The following is a 23,139-nucleotide window of genomic DNA, read 5'->3' as shown; positions in this document are numbered from 1 at the left end:
TAGCTGTGCCCATGGTCTGGAGGAAGTGTTGGTTATTGAAAGTGAAGCTGTTGTATGTGAGGATGAAGTGTATAAGTTCAGAAATATCTTTAGGTCTATACTCTGAATTGTAAACTCACTCTTGCAGATATGTAAGGCAGGCTTGAATGCCATCCTGGTTAGCTGGTAACACCATGGATGTTACCAGCTTATCCTGCCATAAGCTGGTAACATCCATGGTAGCTAGGAGGGTATTGCTGGGAAGGAGGTCTATGTTTCTAAGTTTTCATAGCAAGTCTGTTGGGTCTTGGACAAAACGTGCTCTTTGGATCACAAGAAGTTTTAGGATGGAATCAATGAAACCTGATATTTCCTCAGTTAGTTCCTTGGTTGGATATTATAGGTCTGCCTGGGTTCCCTTGTTTGTGGATTTTAGGGAGCATATAAAAAGTCCCAGGGGTAGGTAGTGTTGGGTATCAAGTTCTGTATTTTTTCTTGTAGTTCAGATGGAAATGCTTTGATGGTGGTTTTGAGTTTTAAGGTTAAAAGGGAATTTGGATCTTCCTTTAGTTTTTCGTAGTAGGTGGTGATAGAGAGTTGTCTGTTGGCCTTTTTAATGTAGTCTTCAATGTTAGGGATATACTAGCTCGTCCTTTATCTGCTGCTTTTGTTACTGTTTGGTGGTTGGATCTTAGAGATTTGATGGCCCTTCTCTCTGAGAGGGAGACGTTGTTATGGTGGTGTGTGTTGTTGATTATTTCATTGTTCATGAAAGTAGTCAATATAGCAGTCAAGGTTTGAATATAGCAGTAAAAATTCAGGATGCTGGGGGGCAGACTGGCAGGAAAGAAATTGTGCTAGGAAAGAAGTAGAGAGCAAGGCTGAGGCAGGATCTGAGAATCAGTACTAGAGATGTGTAAGGTCAGAAAGCTACTGGCAGAATGGGATATACTATGTGGCCAAGTGTGCAGCTGCTTGGACTTCCCTTTAGTCTGAGGCCATGACTATTAGACAAATTGGCTAGACAGGTACCTTCTGAGCATCAGCTGGGACTGACCAGCTCATCAGGGTGCTTAGTGCTGCACTGATTGGTCTCTACCACCAGCTGTGAAGACTTAACTCTTACTTAACACTGTGGCATTAAGCTGATTAGCTGTACTTTATTTTCTGAACAGAATATGATAGTGTTTTGTATGTTTACTGGTCACCAATTTATTTCCAAATTTTGAATGTCTGTTTTATTTTATGTATTGTAGACTTGATAGGTACTATGACTAACATAATATTCAGATGTTGCATTCATTCAGATAGTGGAGCCATTGGTGCAGTACAAAAAAAATGAAATAGACTAAGGCTAGATGTCTTTATACAAGAACATTTTTTAATTCTCTTAGATGCTTCTAGTTTTATTTTGGCATCTGTTGCTGATTATATGTCTGGGAAATGGAGATACAAAGTTTTCCTTGTTCAAAGTGTAAAAGGACCCTACGATACTGGTAAGCACTCCTAAAGATGAGAGACAAAACTGAAGGTTTAACTTGGTTCTGAATGTGTATTGGTTAATTATTGTCAGAAAATGGAGGTTTTATTTATGTAAAATTTAATTTTTATTGAAAAACTGAATAAAAAGTAAAGTTCTGGACTGGAAACTAAAATGTATGTTTTAATATTACAAAACAAGTCAAACTTTTCTGCAGAAATCATACACTTTCAATTGAAAATTTTGCTTTGTTAAATACTCAGCTTTCTATCAAAAAATAGTTTCAAGAGAAAAATTTTGACTGACCTTGTTAATGAGCTCATGTTACTTTTCAGAAAATGTATAGGTGTTAATTCTTTTGTTCTGACTGAGCTTTGAACAAGGCAGTCTTACAGCTGTCCTTCCTGAATTCCTGCTGAAAGTTTCATTGGAAAAGTGTTTTCATTTCCTAACCAAAGCTGCTATATAGTAGTGCTATAAACTCATAAACTGTTAATATATTTTGGCCCCTAAGTGGCTAAATGATCTCAGTATGTATTTTTTATATCAGTTTAATCTGTAAAATGTTTTGGGGTATAAGATTCTATATGCAAATAAGTAAATTTTGAAAAAAATATGGCCAAAGTTGTTTCAGTTGTCTCAGGCACACAATGATTATGCTTATTTTGATTAAAATAGTATCCTAGTTGTATGAAGAAAAACTAAGACAAGCAAGACAGAAGGCAGTTTGGGGTAGCGCTTTAGGCTAGCTACCTCTTTCAAATGAAAGCAAGAAATAGAAGTAGATGGGTGATATTTTGATAAATATTTGAGTGCTGATGTAAATGCCTCATAAAACAATAAAATTAATTTAGTAACTTAATGGAATGGATGAAGGGGTGGGAATATAAAGAAATGGGAAAATGAATATTGCATATCTAGTCTAGAAACATTTAGTCCTAATTAGTTGCTATGACAGACAGAACAGATGGAGAAAGAAAATTACTGACATTTAACTAAGATCAGCAAAGGCAGAGCACTGGTGGAATATAGTCCCAAGGTATTAGGTAAGCCAGGAACAGGAATTCAGTGGGTTTTTTTTCCTTGAGAAAGGTCAAGTCAGGCCTTGAGAAAGGTCAATTCAGACCTGTGTCAGCAAAAGTATAAAATGAGGATCAAGAAATCATTCAAGATTCACATGGGATCTACTAAAATGTATGGGTTTGAAAATGTGGTCCTTGATAGCAGCATGATGTGTTTGAGGAGATGTGGAGAAGATCCTCTGTTGATGCCAAATAATTATCTGGGGGGTACATAGTTAATTTCTTACTCTTCACCCCTTGTCCCATGTATCAAAGACAATTTATACAGCAATGTGGTACTCATACGTGGCTGTAAATTACAAGCCAGCATTAGTAGAACTGTCCTTGGTTCTAAATCTAGTTCAATGTCTAGGTTTAGAACTGGGATTATTCACAAAAGCCAATTTGCCTGGAATTAAGAATTTTGTGAATTGCTGAAGCAGCCAAAAGGGGCTGTGCTCTTCTTGACCTCCTGCTCACAAACAGGGAAGAATTAGCGGGGAATGAAATAGCAGATGGCAAATTGGGCAGCAGTGACCACAAGATGATTCAGCTCAGGATCCTGAGAAAAGGGAGGAATGAGAGTAGCAAAGTAAGGACCCTGGATTTGAGAAAAGAAGACTTCCACTCACTCAGGGAACTCATGGGCAGGATCTCTTGGGAAGCCAGTCTGAGGGGGGGGGGGAGGAGTCCAGGAGAACTGGCTGTACTTTAAAGACGCATTACTGAAAGTGCAGGAACAAACTATCCTCATGTGCAAAAAGACTAGTAACTATGGCAGAAGACCAGCTTGGCTCAGCAAGGAACTCTTCAGTAAGGTAATCACAAAAAGGAAGCTCATAAGAAGTGGAAACTTGGACAAACAACTAGGGAGGAGTATAAGAGTATTGCTCAGGCATGCAGAGATGAAGTCAGGAAGGAGAAAGCACAATTGGAGTTGCAGTTAGCAAGAGATGTGAAGGGTAACAAGAAGGGTTTCTACAAGTGTCAGTAACAAGAGGAGGATGAGGGAAAATGTGGGTCCCTTACTGAATGGGGGATGCAGAAAAGTCTGGTGTTCAATGCCTTTTTCACCTCACTCATTGCAGGCAAGGTCAGCTCCCAAACTCCTGCACTTAGCAGCACACTTTGGGGAGAAGATGAGCAGCCAACTTTGGTGAAAGAACAGATTAGGGACTATTTAGAAAAGCTGGACATATACAAATCCATGGGGCTGGATGGGGTGCACCTGAGAGTGCTGAGGGAGTTGGCTGATGTGATTGCAGAGCCACTGGCCATCATCTTTGAAAACTCATGCAAATCAGATGTCCTGGATGATTTGAAAAGAGCAAATATAGTGCCCATAGTTAAGAAAGGGAAAAAGGAGGATCCAGGGAACTACAGACAGGTCAGCCTCACATCAGTTCCTGGAAAAGTCATGGAGCAGATCCTCAAGGAATCCATTTCTGTTTTCTTGGAGGAGAACAAGGTGATTAGAAACAGCAAGCATGGGTAACGAAGGCCAAGTCATGCCTGCCCAACCTGATTGTCTTCTGTAATGAGAGGACTGGCTCTGCGGATGTGGAGAGACCAGTGCATGTGGTATACCTTGATTTTAGCAAGGCTTTTCATATGGTCTCCCACAACATTCTCGCAGGCAAGCTAAGGAAGTATGGGTTGGACAAATGGACTGTAAGGTGGATAGAAAACTGGCTGGGTCATTGGGCTCAGAGGGTAATAGTCAATGGCTCGATGCCTAGGTGGCAGCTGATATCAAGTGGGGTGCTTCAGGGGTTGGTCCTGGGGTTGGTTTGTTCAGTATCCTCATCAATGACCTGAAAGCTGACATAAAGTGCACCTTCAGCAAGTTTGCAGATGACACCAAGCTGGGTGGAATAGTAGATACACTCGAGAGTAGGGTTAGGATTCAGATAGACCTAGACAAATTGGATTATTGGACCATAGGACATCTCATGAGGTTCAGTAAGAACAAGTGCAATGTTCTACACTTAGGGCAGAACATTCCCATGCACCAGTACAGGCTGGGGTCTGACTGGCTAGGCAGTACCTCTGTAGAAAAGGACCTGGGGGGTTACAGTGGACAAAAACTGAATATGAGCCAACAGTGTGACCTTGTTGCCAAGAAGACTAATGGCATACTATGCTACATTAGTAGGAGTGTTGCCAGCAGATCAAGGGAAGTGAATATTCCCCTTTATTCAGCACTGACAGAGATTCATAGATTCATAGATTCATAGATGTTAGGGTCGGAAGGGACCTCAATAGATCATCAAGTCCGACCCCCTGCATAAGCAGGAAAGAGTGCTGGGTCTAAATGACCCCAGCTAGATACTCGTCTAACCTCCTCTTGAAGACCCCCAGGGTAGGGGAGAGCACCACCTCCCTTGGGAGCCCGTTCCAGACCTTGGCCACTCGAACTGTGAAGTAGTTCTTCCTAATGTCCAGTCTAAATCTGCTCTCTGCTAGCTTGTGGCCATTGTTTCTTGTAACCCCCGGGGGCGCCTTGGTGAATAAATCCTCACCAATTCCCTTCTGTGCCCCCGTGATGAACTTATAGGCAGCCACAAGGTCGCCTCTCAACCTTCTCTTGCGGAGGCTGAAAAGGTCCAGTTTCACTAGTCTCTCCTCGTAGGGCTTGGTCTGCAGGCCCTTGACCATACGAGTTGCCCTTCGCTGTACCCTCTCCAGGTTATCCGCATCCTTCTTGAAGTGCGGCGCCCAGAATTGCACGCAGTACTCCAACTGCGGTCTGACCAACGCCCTATAGAGGGGAAGTATCACCTCCCTGGACCTATTTGTCATGCATCTGCTGATGCACGATAAAGTGCCATTGGCTTTTCTGATGGCTTCGTCACACTGCCGGCTCATGTTCAACTTGGAGTCCACTAGGACTCCAAGATCCCTTTCCACCTCTGTGCCACCCAGCAGGTCATTCCCTAGGCTGTAGGTGTGCTGGACATTTTTCCTCCCTAGGTGCAGCACTTTGCATTTCTCCTTGTTGAACTGCATTCTGTTGTTTTCTGCCCACTTGTCCAGCCTATCCAGGTCTGCCTGCAGCTGTTCCCTGCCCTCCGGCGTGTCCACTTCTCCCCATAGCTTTGTGTCATCTGCAAACTTGGACAGAGTACATTTCACTCCCACGTCCAAGTCGCTGATGAAGACATTAAAGAGTATCGGTCCAAGGACCGAACCCTGCGGGACCCCACTACCCACACCCTTCCAGGTCGAGACCGACCCATCTACCACGACTCTTTGGGTGCGACCCTCTAGCCAATTCGCCACCCACCGAACTGTGCAGTCATCCACATCACAGCCTCTTAATTTGTTCACCAGTATGGGGTGGGATACCGTATCGAAGGCCTTCCTGAAGTCCAGGTATACGACATCCACCCCTCCTCCTGTGTCCAGGCGTTTCGTAACCTGGTCATAGAAAGAGACTAGGTTGGTCAGGCACGATCTGCCCGCCACAAACCCATGCTGGTTTCCCCTCAGCATAATTTGCCCTGCCGGGCTCTCACAAATGTGAGCCTTGATAATTTTTTCAAAGACTTTACCAAGGATGGAGGTGAGACTGACCGGCCTATAGTTGCCCGGGTCCTCCTTCCTCCCCTTTTTGAAAATGGGGACCACATTAGCCCTTTTCCAGTCCTCCGGGACTTGGCCCGTGCGCCACGAGCATTCGAATATTCCCGCCAGTGGCTCTGCAATGACGTCGGCCAGTGCCTTCAGCACCCTCGGATGGAGCCCATCCGGGCCTGCCGACTTAAAGGCATCCAGTTCTTCCAAATGACTCTGCACCACCTCAGGATCTACGCATGGAAGTCTGGCGCCTTGCTGCTGCCTCTCTACAACCCCAGTGAGGGATTTGTCGCGCCCCTCGCTTAGGAACACTGAGGCAAAGAACTCGTTGAGGAGTTCAGCCTTGTCCCCTCTATCTGTCACCAATTGCTGCTGCCCATTTAGCAGGGGTCCTATTCCTCCCTGGGCCTTCTTTTTACTCCCAATATATCTAAAAAACAATTTCTTGTTGTCCTTTACTTGGGTTGCCATCCTCAGCTCCATGGTAGCTTTGGCCCGCCTAACTGCCTCCCTACAAGCACGAGCAGAGGAGGTATATTCATCTTTAGTGATCTCACCCTTTTTCCACTTTTTATGTGCTCCCCTTTTGGCCCTTAGGCTGCCCTGGATTTCTCTGGTCAGCCATGGAAGCCTCCTGGCCCCTTTCCCTCTTTTGCCTCGCTCTGGGATCGTCTTGCTTTGTGCCCAAAGGATCGTTTCCTTTAGGCACAGCCACCCTTCTTGGGCACCCACCCCATCAAAACTCCTACTCTGCAGTGCTTCCTTGACTAATCGCCTGAGTGCAATGAGATCAGCTTTCCTAAAGTCTAGCACTTTCACCCTACTAGTTACCTTACCCACTCGCCGTCTTATGTTGAATTCTATCATAAGGTGATCACTGTCTCCCAGATAGCTACCGATTTGGAGGTCCCCTATCATGTCATCTCCCGTTGCCAATACCAGATCCAGTATGGCATTCCCCCTAGTGGGACCATACACCTCCTGTGTCAGGTGGAGGTCCTGTACACAAGTTAGAAACCTGCGTGAGCGATGGGACCTTGCTGTCTGCGTCTCCCAGCAGATGTCCGGGTAGTTTAGGTCCCCCATGACTACCGCCTCTTTAGCTTTTATGGTGTCCGAGAGTTGCCTCAGGAGCCCCGCATCTATTTCTTCCCCTTGGTGTGGGGGTCTGTAACAGACCCCTACCACCAAATCCCTTTCTCCTTGCCCCCCATGTAGCCTAACCCACAATCCTTCTACTTCCTCAGCCTCGGATTCTGTCTTGATGAGGGTTGATGTATATTGCTCACTGACATAAAGTGCAACCCCCCCCCTTTCTTCCCCGACCTGTCCTTTCTGTACAATCTATAGCCCTCAATATGTACCGCCCAGTCATGGGATGAATCCCACCAGGTCTCTTAGCCCCACTAAGTCATAGGTGTTTAGTGCAAGCAGGAGCGCTAGTTCATCCTGCTTGTTCCCCATGCTCCTAGCATTAGTATATAGGCACTTGAGCCCTGCGACTGGTGCCTTTGCTGCCCCCCCGCTCCCAGTCCCATGGGGCCCATTGTTTCTTACCTTCTTGTTCCTTACCTGTTCTGTTGTGCTGGCCTCCCCATGGCTTTCAGGTTCCCAATGTTCTCCTTCTTCAGGCTGGGCTGTCCTTGTGGGTGCCACATGGTTTGGTGGTCCACAGCTTCCCCTGCCCTCATACTCCCCTCCCCCCGACGAGCCTAGTTTAAAGCCCGCCGGAGGAGATCCGCCAACCTAGAAGAAAACACACGCTTACCTTTGGGGGACAGAGAGAGGATTTAATAGCAGCTTTCAGCTACCTGAAGGATGGTTCCAAAGAGGATGGAGCTAGACTGTCTGTCAGTGGTGACAGATGACAGAACAAGGAGCAATGGTCTCAAGTTGCAGGAAGGGAAGACTAGATGACCTCCTTAGGTCCCTTTCAACCCTAATTTTCTATGATTCTAAGAACTATATGAAGTCATTTTATCACAGCCTTTACTTTTATGAAGGAAAGAATATAGTTGCCGCTGAAATGCTGGGCTCAACACTGGTAGGAGTTTTGCCATTTCATCAGACTTTCCAGAGAGCAGATCTTATTCTTTCCTATATCCTGTCTTTGCCATCTGTTATGTAAGAATAAAAACTGTGGAATTCTCTCAGATTTTCCACAGTATTCCATATTTTACTTTACCTCCCAGAATATTGTATATATGTTATTTCTTAGAGGTATGTAAAGAGACATTTGTCATGACTTTTAATATTTGTGTTGAAGGTATCAAGGACATTTAACAACCCATCAGCAATGAGAATAATCATACATTACTTGTATTCTCTTGGAATCTGATTCTATATTGTTGAAATCAAAGAGCAAGATAAGGATCTAGGAACCCTCTTCTATGTAGTTCTTTCCTTGTAGAATTTTTTCTGCCTCCATTAACTTCCTTTTTTTGAGAACTCTACTAAGATGTGGTATTATAAATGTGATACTTCTGCCTACCTTCAGAAGCAGATCAAGCACTAGAAAAGAAAGTTTTCATTTTTAAGAAAATTCACTGTTTAATGTTAAATAACACATGATTTAATAATAAATCAGGAAGGATATCCTATAGCTCACATGAAAGAAATCAGACTGTTGTCATTGACTTCAGTAGGAGCATACTGTGTTCAGTGGAAAAAAACAGCAAAAGAAGAAGAAAAATGTATCATGTGGTGAAAAGTCCTAAATGTGGATGGAGGTACGATTATTTACAAAAAAAGTAATAAAGGGCTATACATATTTATAACCTGAATTATAAAAGGGTTGGATTATTGAAATGAAATAAAATAATCTATTAGAACTCCATGATGCAGTGTAAAATTAAACGTATAATAGAACTATCAAATGAAGTCAATCATAATTCATCAATAATCAAAATAAACTACAGGGAATGCTCAAAGACATCAATAAAATTAAAGTTCTTTCAAAAAATTATTTAGATATTTATCAAAACACTCTTCTGTCCTTTTCCTTACCATAGGTCACCTCTATGTGTTACAGGTATTGCACAATTACCTGGAGACCAGCTGCACATGCAAAGTAGCTAACACACAGTAAAAAGCTCCAACCAGCAGTCAAGTTATACCTTGAAAATGTGTACTAACTTTATAGTTGGTTGCTATCGAGCTTTAATTTGCACACGTAGCTGAGTCTTCCTTGGAGCTCAGAGCCGCATCAGCAGATGGGGCTCCCAGGCACAGGAGTGCACCATATCCAGCATAAAACCCCCAAGCTCTAGGGCTCATGGCAGCTGCAGTCCCCAGGGTCTGGGAGTTTCCCACACCCTGAGCCCCAGGGATTATGGCATCCCCAGGGTCCAGGGCTGCATGAAACCTCTAGACCCTGGGGATCATGGTTGCCATGAACCCTAATGCTCCAGGTTGCAGGAAACCCCTAGGGCTGCAGGATCACTGTGATCCTCTGGCCCCAGGAGTTTCCCACTCCCTGGTGCAGAGGGATTGCCCTGCAGCAGTCCTCTGGCCTTGGGGGTTTACCCGCACTCCCAAGGTGGAGTGATAACCTTTGCAGCCATCCTCGGGCACTGGGGGCTTCCTGCACTCCTGGAGTGGGGTAGGGGGATTGCCTCTGTGGTGGTCCCCTGGTCCCAGGAGTTTCCTACATCCTTAAGACAGGGGGGATTGTCCCTATGGTGATTCCCCCATGCTCTGGGGGTTTCATACACTGAGGAGGAGGTGGGGGGTAGGGACATCACCACAGTGGTGATCCTTCAGCCCTGGGGGTGCATAGAGTATCCCCTGGCTGGGTACCCTTCGACTGGGGTGCATGGGGCTCCCACCTGCAGGAACTTGCTTCTTGCCAGTTCAAGGTGAGTCTGGGATCGGCTTCCCCTGCGCTGGCAATAAGGCATGATGAGATCTAATGTGCAATCCCACAATTGCTCCTCCTGCCATGCACATGTGGCATGGGAGGAGGTGCATGGTGTGAATCGCGCATTAGATCCTATCATGCTTTTATCTGAATGTTTGGAGGGGGCTTCAAAGACTATTTGATTTTTCATCTACAAACCATTTTGTGTTGTACATGGAAAACATGTTTTGAAAAAGCTATACCACTTTGGAAAAAAAATCTTGTGTCAGTCAAACCTATATATATCGCTTTTATTACAGAGCTCAACATAGTAGTATGAGCTTGTAACAAATTTGTAACAAGTATTTAAGGCTTAATTCCCAAATAGATTTTACTTTTTTGTGCTTTTCAGAATAATAACAATAAAATGATATGCTGTTTCCTAAATTCCAGGAAAGATAACTGAATTCTTATAAGCAGACAGCATCTCAGGGTTTCAAGGACGGTATGGAATTGGTAAATAGAAAGGAAGTAATCTTGGTGGAGTTTAAAAATAATTCCCTGGCATAGTCTAAGGAAAAGCTGTGCAAATAAAAGTGTGTCTTTAAAATGACATCTACAACTTAGAGTCTTACCTTTTGAAGTCATAAATACCTTTAAACAGTTTTTACAATGGTATCAACTAAGCATTCCAGTAAAATTCTTTTCTGAATTATTTTTTCTGAGGTGGTCTAAGTTCTTTGTGCAGTTTCACCTGGATATAACATTCTTTATTTCTTAAAATGCTGTGTATTGTTGCTTTGTTTTATATAACACTACTGTTGTCTTACTGTTTTATGTAACCTAAAACAGAGTTTGAAATTAATAGTTATTCCTCCTGGCAGTTATTTATTGCATGTTGCTTATTTAGATTTATTATAAAAAGTGACTACAGTTTGAGCTTGAGGTTAAATAAAATATTCAAATTATTACAATATTTGCAAAGTATTAGAGGGATTTCACCAGCCAAGGTAGTAAACACTTTGTCTCTCTCTTGACTTCTTTCTTTTCCAGAGGTAGAGTGCAGAGGGATTTGACCAATTTTTCAGCTCACTGATAAAGAGATCTACAAAATCTTTCCCCGTAGTTCTACTCCTCAGGTTCCCAAAGTAGAATAATTATTGGTATTACAGGAATCTATTTGCAGGGAAACAGTTTTGTGCTTTAGGAAATTGTATCTTGTCCATCCGGGCATCCTAGAGTACTTAGATTAAACTGGGCCCATCTACATGTGCTATTAATGCATTTTAGGCTTACTGCACAGTAAAATGCTATGACCCTTTTGGGAGCAGATTTGCTCCCAACAGGAGCAGCCTGGTACAGGGCTGCTCCTGCCCTGCTCTGCCTCCTTGCAGCAGCCAAGCTCCCCCAGGTGCTAGCCCAGAGGCTGGCAAGGGACACAGGGGGACGATCCCAATGTGCACAGGGCCAGGAAAGTTCTGGCAGCTGCAGTGGCAGCTGTCTTCTGGCCCTGTGCACGTTGAGCTGGAACCTGTGTGTATGGAGCAGGAGACAGCTGCTGCTGCTGCAGCTGGCAGAGCTTTCCTGGCCCTGTGTTAACTGGGACTTACAGCTGCCAGTGAGCCCCTCCCAGGTGGGACTTCCCTGCCTGGCAGGAGGTTCACCAGTATCTGTCCTGGGTGTGGAGCAGCTACTGGTGAGCCTCCAGCTGGGCAGGTCCCCCCACTCAGCAGAAGACTGGCTGAGAACTGTCACACAAGCAGGGCAGCTGCCAGCAAGCCCAGTGCTCCCCTGCTCAGCAGGGGACCTGCCAGCAGCTGCCCTGCTTGTGTGACAGTTTCCTGCCAGCCCCACTCTTCCCCTGGGGCAGCTCTGTGCATCACGTAGTGGGGGACTCCAGAGAGCGAGCAGGGGTTGGAGTCCCAGCTCCACGCCACACCCAGCTGCTCCAAAGAGCTGGCTTCCCCACTCACTCCCTGGAGTCACTCTCTATGCCATGCTGGGAGCCAGGAGCTGGGACAGGGGCAGAGAGCTCCCCAGTTCTGGCACTGATCAGTTCCTGAGAGGAGCCAGAAGAGCAGCACCACGACTGGGGACAGAGAGCTATATGTCCCATGTGGGCCCGTACTGCCTAGGCTGACCAGGAACAAATTTGCTCCCAGGCAGTATCTATAAGTGTAGTAGTACCTAGTAACTGTCCTTAGAGGTACTAGCTAACTATGCAGTAACCAAATTTACTGCGCAGTAAATGCTGCCTCACATATAGACTTTGATGCTTTACCGCACTGTAGATTAGTTTATTGCATAGTAAAGTGTCTCATATAGACATGGCAACAGTCAACTTTCTGCTGATTTCCTGATTTTATCCTTTTGCTTCTACACATTAGTCATCAGAAAAATCTAGAAAAATAGTAAGTTGGTAAATGTTATAGGAGTCCTGCAAGGTTTTTCCTGAGCATCAATAAGAATAGAGACTTGGGGAAAAAATTGTGTATACCTCTGTAATCTTATATTTAGAACTGTGTTTGAAAGAATATCTGTGAAAGTCCTAGGACTTTTGGCATGGAGGCCTACAAAGATATAACTAAATCTTGCTTTTGAGCAAATGTGCCACTTACTGCCCTGAGGCATTTCCACTAATGGGAATAAAAACTCACCAGATGGTCCATGTGAAGATACAGCTGTTCTGTTTGGCAACAGTTTCACTGAAGCTGTTGACAAGGACCTGGGACACATTTTTAAAGGGCACAATTAAACTTTTATATTAAGAACTGAAGATTAAAGTGATTATAACCTCACCCTGCTGTCCTCCAACCAGCAAGCTTGTTGAAAGATTTGTTGGATCATAAATGTTAAAAAAAAAAAAAAAAATGTGTTGACATCCTGCAGATATGTGACATGATTTTTATACACATACCATGATTGTGGCCAGAAACATTTGGAAGAAGGCACAACCACAGAGAAAATTATACTGTAATGAAAAGAGAGATTTTAGAGAGATTCTTTTGCTACTATCTTTGTGGTCCATAGTTAGCAAAGCAGCAGGACTTTACAAGGTCCAGAATTTTTATTTTTTTTGTAATATGACATCCTTAGCTCATGTATAATAGCTTTAGGAAGCAGTAGACATAGCATGTGAACCTTCTGCAAAGAACTTTTTTCCAACTACTCAGCTGGTCTAATAAAAGATATCACATGTACCCATAGAAGCTTGCCTGCCTGCTCTGGAGATATTGAAATCTTGAGGGCACAAGAATTTTAGTTAAAGGGATTAAATTCAACTCTACTTGTGAAAGAGGACTAAAAATAATCAGAAATGGAAACCACTGTGTTAGCTGGGTTGACTGGCTTAATGGTAAACTGTAGTAAGTGTGCCCGGGTTCACCAGCAGGTAAAGTATTTAGGAGATGTAGTGAGGAAAGTAAATTATGATATACTTTGGTGAATTTTTTTCTCCAGTGTTATTACTATTACATCAATATAAAGAAGCAGTAGGCATATGACTTGAACCCCATCCAGTAGAAAATTCCCGTGGAAAGAATTATACTAAGATGCTCCTGGGGTAAATTATACCAGTGTAGATTCTATCTGTCTGCATTCATATCAGGATAGTCACTTGCTAAAGGCAAATAAGCTATTTTTTGTTCCCCTGCTGCCTAGTGGCATGGCTCAGTAATAGTTGTCTACAGTGTAAACTGCTCTGGGATAGCTGCATGTCTGTTTATTCTTAATCTCAATGCAAGTTACATGAGTACACACACCAAGAGGGTTGTGTGTATGGGTTTGTGTATGTCCATGTCCATGCCTAAAATAATAATTAAGCAACAAACAAATGAATGATAAATCAGGTCAGAGATTTCCAGGAATATGTGAGTTGGCTGAGACAATGTAGTCCACATTTTCCACAAATGCAGTTCCCTTAAGTAATCAAACTTGAAAGCAAAGATCTAAAAATGAACCAGTCCATTTTCATTTTTTTTCTTTTTCCTGCCTTTCTTTATTACTACGTAATGTGGCAAGGGAAGCTGCACAGAAGGTACATATTTTTCTACTTTTTAGTTTTTCTTCCTATTTTTTCTTGATAAATGCTTTTTCTTCTGAAGTTCCTGTCTATTTATCTGAACTCTTCTCTTGCTGTAGATTTTAAAGTTCTTTACTGCTACTCAGTGACTTCCTAGTTTTATCCTGACTACTGTCCTTAGCTTACATTTCTGATTACCAGTATTATTAAGGAAGTTCCTATTGGACTTTTTAAAATTTCTCTGTTCCGGTAATCTGAATGCTTCCGTCAGACCTGGAAGTAGATTTTGATGAAATATTGCTTCCTTAGTCATTATAATCTATCACTTCACTCAGATTTATAACACATCCAGGTGGAAAAGGTTGTTTTGCAACAGATTCTTTCCTGACAGGTAAATCCCTAAAATGGAAATTCCTAAAATGATACCAACAAGTTTCTGGCATTTTTATCATGTTTTAATCTATACTCTGTATTTTATCAATTGTAACTGGAATTCTCTACAGGAGTGCAGAAGATTAAAATGGCATCCATTCCTTTCTTAACAACTATGGTCTAATTTCAAAACCCTCAAGAGAAAGTTTTCTCAAAATTCATAAATTCTAGCTCTGAGGAAGAGTATGTTTTTGTAAAAAGGAATAGAACTACATGGAATTGTCTTGGTGGAAAATTGGTGTGAATGGGATTTGAATTGGCCTCAGATTTTAGATTTCTTTGCATCAAAAAGAGGTTCTGGTACAGCTGGAGTTAGGATTGTCTTTATTCTTCTAAAAATAATTTCAATGTGGGGAAGAAAAGCAGGGACAACACTTTATTCTTAAAGCTAATTCTTAAATTCACTAGGATTTGTGAATACCTCGTGAATCTCCCTACTCCTGAGTTTATTTTAGGACATAGTTATTCTACTTAATATAGGCCCAGAGTCACATATAGTGCTGCTTTATTTTTATTTACATTGCTGTTCTGCATCCAGAAAGCAGATGGTACTCTTCTGGCTCACCTCTAGGGCTAGGGACAGACATTTAAAAAGCCTGAGCCTGAATTGATTCAATCTTTGCAGGCTAGTCTAACCTGACTAGGCTGAACCAGTTTGTAACTGTACAAGACATTCTGGACTGAGAAAATGGAGGCACATGCCTGCAGTGGCTCAGGCTAGAAGCTGGGGGGCACTAGAGGAGCCCTCCCTTCCCTTCCATAGTGCTGGGCTGAGGGGGGCGTGGCCAGGCCCCAACAGGATGCTCTGATTATGGAGGGGTGCCCCCTCACACTGCTCTTGACCAGCCCAGCAGGGAGTTAATAACACAACATTTAGCAACCCATCTAAACAAAACAAAAGGCTCTCTCATTAGTTCAAGCTCTTCTTAAACAACTTTCTCCAAGGAGGGAATGGAGGGACAATACCAGTTGATTAGCTTCAAAAAGCCCTAAGTGGACACTGTCCTGTTTGCCTTATACAGACACCTCTCAGCAGTAGCTAGCACACCACATGTTTGCTACAGCCCATGCTGTGGAAGAGGGGAGGGGGGGAATCCCTGCTTAAGCAGGGAGTGGTGAGAGAGGGATTGGGGCAGGGGGAAGCCAGGCAGACACTGTTGTGCCTGCAGTCTCGGCCAGAGCTCCATCCAGGGAGCAGAGGGGAGGGCCAGTTCAGCTCTCTGGATCAGACAGCCCCGCCCAGGGCTGAAAAGCATCTGGGATGCTGAGGTGTTCTGGTTTAAGCTAAACCAAGAAGGGGTCTGGGACAGACACTGCATATTCCAGTTTGACCCCAAAAAACTGATACTACATTCAACCAAGTTTATCTCAAACCGGTTTCAGCCATTTTCAAACTGGTTTATGTGCACTGAACATCTGTTCTGTTACAGATTTAAACCAGTTTCTGATCACTTAAACTGGTTTATGTATAATGTCTGTCCCTAGCCTAGAAGCTCATCCTCTAGAATTGCTCTTCTCCTCAGATGATGCTGCAGAGGTAAGTTCAGTGGCAGGTGTGTAAGCCTTGAGCTTGCAATCTGTCCATCAGCTTTTGGAGTCTCTTGACTCATGCTTTTTCTCAGTGCTGTTTTCTGTTGCTCCCAAACTGGACAGTAGGATTGTCTCAATCAGGTTATGGAAGCATGTTCCTTAGGGCTTCCTTTTGGTTTAGGACTTCTCAGATAAGACAATCATGTACTTAATACCTAAATGCAGGATCAGAGCTGGTAAGCAACAGATGTCAGAATCCCAAGTAAGAATGTACAGGGGCCATTGAAAAAAATAGTATTTTCTCCAAAGGTTTGGAGAAAATGCATGCATGGGTTTTGTACTGTCAGGAAGCTTATTTAGGTATCTACATTATTGGCCTGATTTTCAGAATAGCTTATTAGCATTTGTGTAAATAGCAGCTGATGGGACATAGAACCCCTGAAAATCAGATCACTTTTTTAGATGTGTAAATATGTACACACCACATTTTCTTGTGCTGCAACTGCATGACTTTTTGCATGAGCTGGTTTTTCAGATGCTTTAAAAGTTTTTCTGGCACATTAAACTAAAACTCCTCGTACATAGTTTAGTTTGACTTGCCAGGAATTAAAGGGTTGCATCCATGGATTCATTGCATGCAAACACAGAGGCTCTCAAAGACATGTAATGAGCCTCTTTGTCCACCAGATGGTACTGCAACTTTTTTGTAGTTCACACCTTTGAATTGCTTTTGCTTTTGAATTGCTTCCACTTTTTTTTTTTCTTTTGTGGTTTGCTGGCTCCCTGCTTCCACAGCTGTGTGGCAAGGCATGGGCACAGGGTGGGTGGGGGGCCCTGGGGCAGCTCTGGCCCATCCCGCTCTCCTGTGGCGCTGGCCAGGGACCTGGTTTAATTCATTTGAAAACCTAGTGTGTGTAAGCACAGATGTGACGCTCCAAAATAAGCAAGTTTAAATTTTATCAACCTATTTAATTTAATGAGGATTAAAACCCATGGTGTGTGCAGGTGCCCAATATGAGCAAGATACAGCCTTATCACAACATTAATTTAGTTTTGGTGAGTATACACTATACATATCTTTTTGGTATAGCTCTTATCTGTATATGTTTGTCTGTAGAACAGTTTGGAAATTTTATGATGAATGCTGCAATATAAATGTAATTTTATTGTCATTGTTAGAGTTAGTTCTTTTCACTGTTATCACTTTATCTAATTTTGTTGGTTTGCTTCATGGGGTAGTTGTTACTGAGGTTTTAAATAAAAAAAATCTAATGAGAATAATTAAAGTGCTGTATCGTAGCTGAAATTTATACAGCCTTCTAAGGCTGCAAAATGGGGTAGAAATTTCCATTCAAATCATGAAGCAGTCCCTGAGTTGTTGAGCCCTAAGTGCTCATGGAGATACTATTAGCTCAGCAATAACAGAGACAGATTCAATCTGCTTTAATTGCAAAAGTTTAGAAAGTTTCTTGCTATGGTGGAGCAACATACTTTAGTCTGTAGCAGCCCCTCAGCATTCTGATCCTTTGGTGCAATAGAAAGATTGCCAAGAGAGAACACATTATATCAATATGTTCCAATGTAAATGCTAACAAATTAAAACTGATGAAAAGAACACAAGAAAGTAACCATGCTCATTAAACAGGAGAGATTTGGAAATCACTGACATTTTTAATTGCCTAAACAGTTTAGTGATAGTTCAAGATAGGTTAGTAATGCTAGATTAAAACTATATAAATAAATAAACTGTATAAAAATACAATTATTTTTAAACTATGTGTTCCAATATAGAAATATGTATAAAAAAATTAGAATTCCATGTAACCATGTGCTTACATAATGACATTTCCTGGAGATACGAGAAATGTTTGCACTGTTGCTGAAGGGCAATTGTAATAGAAAATAGAATATATTTGTTTTCTAGATTTAATAAGACTCCTGTAAGATTTGTTACCATGGAAAAAACATTTCCTTGCCAATGCAAAGTAACCAGAAATCAAATGAGCTTTTAAATATGAATCTGTTAGAATCTCATGGGTACTTTCATTATCACAAATGATAGAGATCTCAGATGTTTGGTGTCTGATACTATGCTTTTGCTGGTATAATAATGAAATTTTATTCTTTTTTCTGAGACTGAGGTCTTGGAAAAAATAACACCATAATAAGTGCTCCTGTTTTGCAGCAGTGTAATAGTTGAAAGGGAAACAAAAGAAGTGATTGGATGCTTTTGGTAACCCATGAGCATGTGATGAAAAGTAAAATTTTCAAATGAGCTAATAAACCTTGGTCATTTAGAAACTTAAGGTTCACAGAAAGTCAAATGGTATTAGACTACCAAAATAATAGAGAGAGAGAGAGAGAGAGAGAGAGAGAGAGAGAGAGAGAGAGAGAGCGCACAAGCTTTCATGAACCCAAGTTCACTTCATCAGATGCTGTTAAAGTACACGCAGAAAGCAGAGTATAAGGAGATAAAAATTAGAATACAAAAGACAAGGGAGGAGGGAGAGAGAGAGAGATTGTGGGGAGGCATAAGCAATCCATGGGGGGCCTTAGGGGGACACATGCCCCCCTGAGACCACTCGTACCCCCCTGACAGTGAGGACAGTGAGTGCTTCAGCTGGTAGGGGGGCACAGAAAGTGCTAGTGCCCCTCCTGAAATTGGCTCCACTGGCAGTACTGCTGTGCCACCAGTGTGCTTGACAACCAGCCACTGGGGCACCTCCTCCCTGCCAGTTGCTAGCTGGGGAACCTCCCCCCCCAGTTGCTGGCTGGCCACTGGGGACACCCCCCCAGTTATTCCCCACTGGTGCCCCCCCAGATGTAGGAGGCACCAGTCACCCATGGAGGGAGGGGGACAATGTGGGCAGTGCTGAGAGAGAAAAGTAAATGAGCATTAAACCCCTAGGGGTTCAAAAAAAGCTAATCCAGGTAATGAATAAGAATTTGTAGGCCCTGTTTAAACCATACTTTACACAGTTCAGTTTGTGGATGATTTCTTGTTCTACAGTTTCCCATTCAAATTGGTTTGTTTGTTTGTTTTTTGCTTGAAACAGCAATTTCAAGGTCAGGATAGAGTGTCCAGATTGGTTGAAGTGTTCTGCCACAGCCTTTTGTGTCTTTGATTGGTGTCAATGCTGATGCCAGATTGGTGTTCATTCATTCTTACACACAGAGATTACTGTCTGATGTAGACAGCAGAAGGCATTGTATTAGATCACATAAGTACTTCTACCATACAACCTTTAAAAAACACATTATTTAAATGGAATTTCCATAATAGAATATTTAAGATACTACAATCCTGTCTTCTGCCTGGGATAGAAAATAATTACAGTCTATCAGAGAATGTGATAACTATCAACAACTATTGGTAACTTCTGTGCTTGCGATTTATGAAGTGAAAATTATTTTAAAAACCTAAAAAAATAAACCTTAAGAACATTCAGAAGAAGGAGGTATGGGAAATTATGGAAGAGAGATGATATTGGCATGTCTAGGCTAATGTTTAAAACCTCATACAAATATAAATAAAGTATGCAAATATATAACTTTGAAATCAGGATACATTTCAAGAAATGCCTATCTTTGTAAAACTATTATGTTAACAAAACTAAAGGGGTAGTCTGTTGTATAGGGACAGAACAAAGAAAGATATTAGAAGCTTCCCTGTATAGAATTACAGTGGATTTAGGACTTGATACTGTTTTGACATGGTCAGTGGAAACATTCTTGTCAACCTCAGTAGCGTATGCCAGGCCTTTAAACTCTGATATGCAGTACACTTGCTGCTATAACACTTGTTCTAATCAAAATAGTCCACATACATGAGGAGAAGAATGGCAGAATTTCAGAGCAATGTTATGACAAAACAAGGGCAGAACAATAACTTGAGCAGCTCTGTGTGTGCCTGTAAGGTAAGGATGAGGCCTTTGACCTTACTCTAGATAAATGGCAAGACAGTGACGTTTCAGATTAGAGACATTATTGTGCTAGGCAGTTAAGAGATCCTGATAGACTGGATTTGAGAAGATATGCTTAAATATGTGTTTAGTAAACAAAGTAGCTTATATTAAGACTTTGAGAGAGGGCACAATAAGTTATTTCTACTAAAATCATCCTTCATCCCAGATTCACAATACTCTGAAATAATAATGATTGATTCTCTTTATGCTTGACTATGTTGTAAGCTGATCATGTACTATTTAATGAGGTTTAATGCTTACATAAAATACAGCAACAGATCATTCTTTTTAACATAACATTATTTTGAACATAAATGTGCTTGTTAGTACTTAAATGTTTTGGAAAGACAGGAATAGAATGAAATTATTTTATTAAGGAAAATGTCCAGTTTGAAATATTGCAGTACTTTTTTTCCAAACATATATGAAGATTTCTAAGACATAAGGTTAGTTTATATATCCAGAAGGGATGGTGACTGAAAAACATAAAGTATAGTTATTGTTTTTAAATACTTTAAACTACATAGTAGAGTGACTATTAAAATTATGACATTGTTTGCCACAGTAATACTCATATTTATTTTTATCAGGGTTTTTTTTTTCTCTCTCTCTTAAGTGCTGCAAGCTCATTATGGGATCTGTAAATCAAGTTGTGTTATTTCATGCATCACTGCAAGTAATTATGTATTCTGTAATTAGTTAAGAATTCTGGTGATGATTTACATCCAGATATACAACCCCTACTTACTTCCATGCAGCTTAGCTGTGTTGGTTGTGAAATGCTGAGTGTGTTTATGTGCTGCAGCCAAAAGAGTCACTGTAGTTCACAAACAAACACCTGTCCGACTCACGTTAAGCTAGCTAGGTCAGCCACTGATGGTAAGGTGATCACAGCAACACAGGGTTCAGAAAGTTTAGCAAAAGTGTGCCATTTTACATTTCCCCTGATGTCACATTTCTCCTTAATGTGTTTTATGCTCCCTCTTTTGAAAATAATCTCTTAAACTAGTGAATCCTCTACTGCAATGTGTTCCTGTATCTCTAATGATCAGGAGAGCTATTTAAATGTCAGGTTTCTATTTCCACTGGGATTTGCAACTAAAGAGATCTTTATTGTATTCTTTATCAGGCAGTTCTAAGGTTTTTAATGACTTTTTCAATAAGTGCTGCAGAATCCAAATGTATGATCTGTAACTAACTACCTAAAATCTCATCCTTTTAAAGTCTGAAGCAACAGAGTGGCTGGAAATTAGAGTCTACATAGGTAGAAAGGCCATTGTTTCTTTCTTTGGTCCTGCATCTTAAGTTTCAAAGAATAACTTTATTTTTCTCTTGAACCAATTTAGTCATACATAAGAATGCAGACCTAACACCAGTTTGGGGCTATATTATGGAATTTATGCCATAGACTTGCATTAGCAGAAGTGTTAGAAAGATGATCCAGTAGATTTGGGATCCAGCCTCAGAAACCCCATGCTTAATTCTTGGTCACAAATGCCTTGTGTTCCCTTGAGCTAGTCACTTATCCATCCTGCATCTCACCCTCCCAATCATAAAATGAGGATAAGAGTTTCTTACCTTAGAGAAATGGGTCATTATGAGGCTAACATTAATGTTAGAAAGACACTTAGGCTAAGCACAGACATTCAGTTGATCCAACCTACACAGGTTTCTCTAAACTGCGTAGACTGGAATGGGAGTGAATGGAGCGTAAGTTTGCCCTTTGGTGGGGGGAGGCAGGCAGATGCCTGCACTGGCTAAAGCCAGATGGAGGATGCTCCTGGATGCCTCCCTGTGCGCCAGAACTTGCCAAGGGCAGCCAAATGCAGCCAAACATGGGCCATCCCTGACTGGCTGTCAGGTACATGCCTCAACCCCCGGCTGTCACTGCGGTGCCCAGCCCTAGGCTTCCAGAGCAGGTCATGATGGTATGTCTGGCAGCCTAGCTGGTGGTGGCACTGGGAGGGGGCGCTCCACAGATAGAAAGTTTGGGCCTCTCAGAGCAATGGGGGAGGTGGGAATGGAAGTTTCAGTTCTGTCAGATCACAGCCTGTCTGCCAGCTGCAGCTCCTGGCTCAGCTAGCAGATACCCTAGAGAAGGCAGGGTGGAGAGTGAACAGGGAAGCTTCCCAACTCGGCTGGCCAGCTGGGTTGGTCTCCACAGCTCCATCCCCCACACAAAGCCGCTGCCTCTCAGCAGCAGGGGAGTGGACGTAAGTAAGGGAGGGAAACACAGCGCCCACCCAGAGCTGGGGTCTGCACAGCTGGGAGGGGTTTACATGGCAGGGGCTTTCCCCCTCATTGCCTTTGCCCAGCTGACCAGCTCAACTGGTGAGCCCAGCTAGGCAGCCATGCAGGGGAAGCAAGGGGGGGGAATCCCCCGACTACATGGACCACCCCAGCTGTACAGACCCCATCTGGGGCGGGGGGAGGGCCAGGGCAGGAAGCTCCATTCCTCGCTCACCTATCCCTTCTCCCCCGCTGCTGAGAGGCAGCACCTCGTGGAGGGGCAGGACTGTGGAGGCTAGCCCAGCTGGTCAGCTGAGCTGGGCAGGGACAGTAAGGGGGAAAGCCCCCACTGCATAGGCCCCACCAAGCTGTGCAGATCCCAGTCCAAGGGGGGAGCCATGACCAAGGTGGGGAGCTCCATTTCTACCCTCCCTTCTATTACCCCAACCCCCTTTGCCCTGCCTGGTGACAGATGCAAACAGGATGCAGGACTGGAAAGCAGAGGCTTTGTTGCCTCAGCTCTGACAGCCTGGGGGCAGGGCTGGCTTGGAGCTTGGATGGAGCAGAGGAGCATGGGCAGAGGTTAGCCTTCCTGCCCTGCAAAGAAGTCATGGTTAGCAGGGGCCCACAGAGGATCCTCGGATGCTGGAGGACAGTGACCTAAGTTGAATCAGGAAGGGATCTGGTACAGAAGTTTGATAGACCAGTCTAACCTAAACTGATTAAATCTGCATGCATCTACATGTGCACTTTACTGTGAAGTTGACTAATTAGCTCCACTGTAAAGCATCATCATCTATACAATCAGTGCTATTTGGCCACAGTAAACTAATTAACTCTGCTGTGGGGTAGCACTGCCCAACACAGGTACAATTCTATACTAAAGTTATTTAGTGTACCACAGCACATGTATAGATGGTGACTAGGGCTAGCTGGAGCATGAGGATGCTACACTGCGGGGGCTGCCTGCTGGCTAGCCCTGCACTGTAGCACCCTCATGCCCCAACTAGCCCCACTGAAGCATG

General features: G+C 42.9%; 1 protein-coding gene across 7 annotated transcripts in view; it reads left to right on the top strand.

Annotated features, from left to right (window-relative positions):
- The window catches only part of RIMS2 (regulating synaptic membrane exocytosis 2), a 933,811-nt gene that overhangs the window by 775,678 nt on the left and 134,994 nt on the right, over positions 1-23,139 (top strand). The window lies entirely within an intron of this gene.

Source organism: Alligator mississippiensis, chromosome 3 (genome assembly GCF_030867095.1).
Source record: "Alligator mississippiensis isolate rAllMis1 chromosome 3, rAllMis1, whole genome shotgun sequence".
Classification (NCBI taxonomy): domain Eukaryota; kingdom Metazoa; phylum Chordata; order Crocodylia; family Alligatoridae; genus Alligator; species Alligator mississippiensis.
Note: the sequence above shows the minus strand (reverse complement) of the source record. Positions and strands in the feature narration are given on the sequence as shown.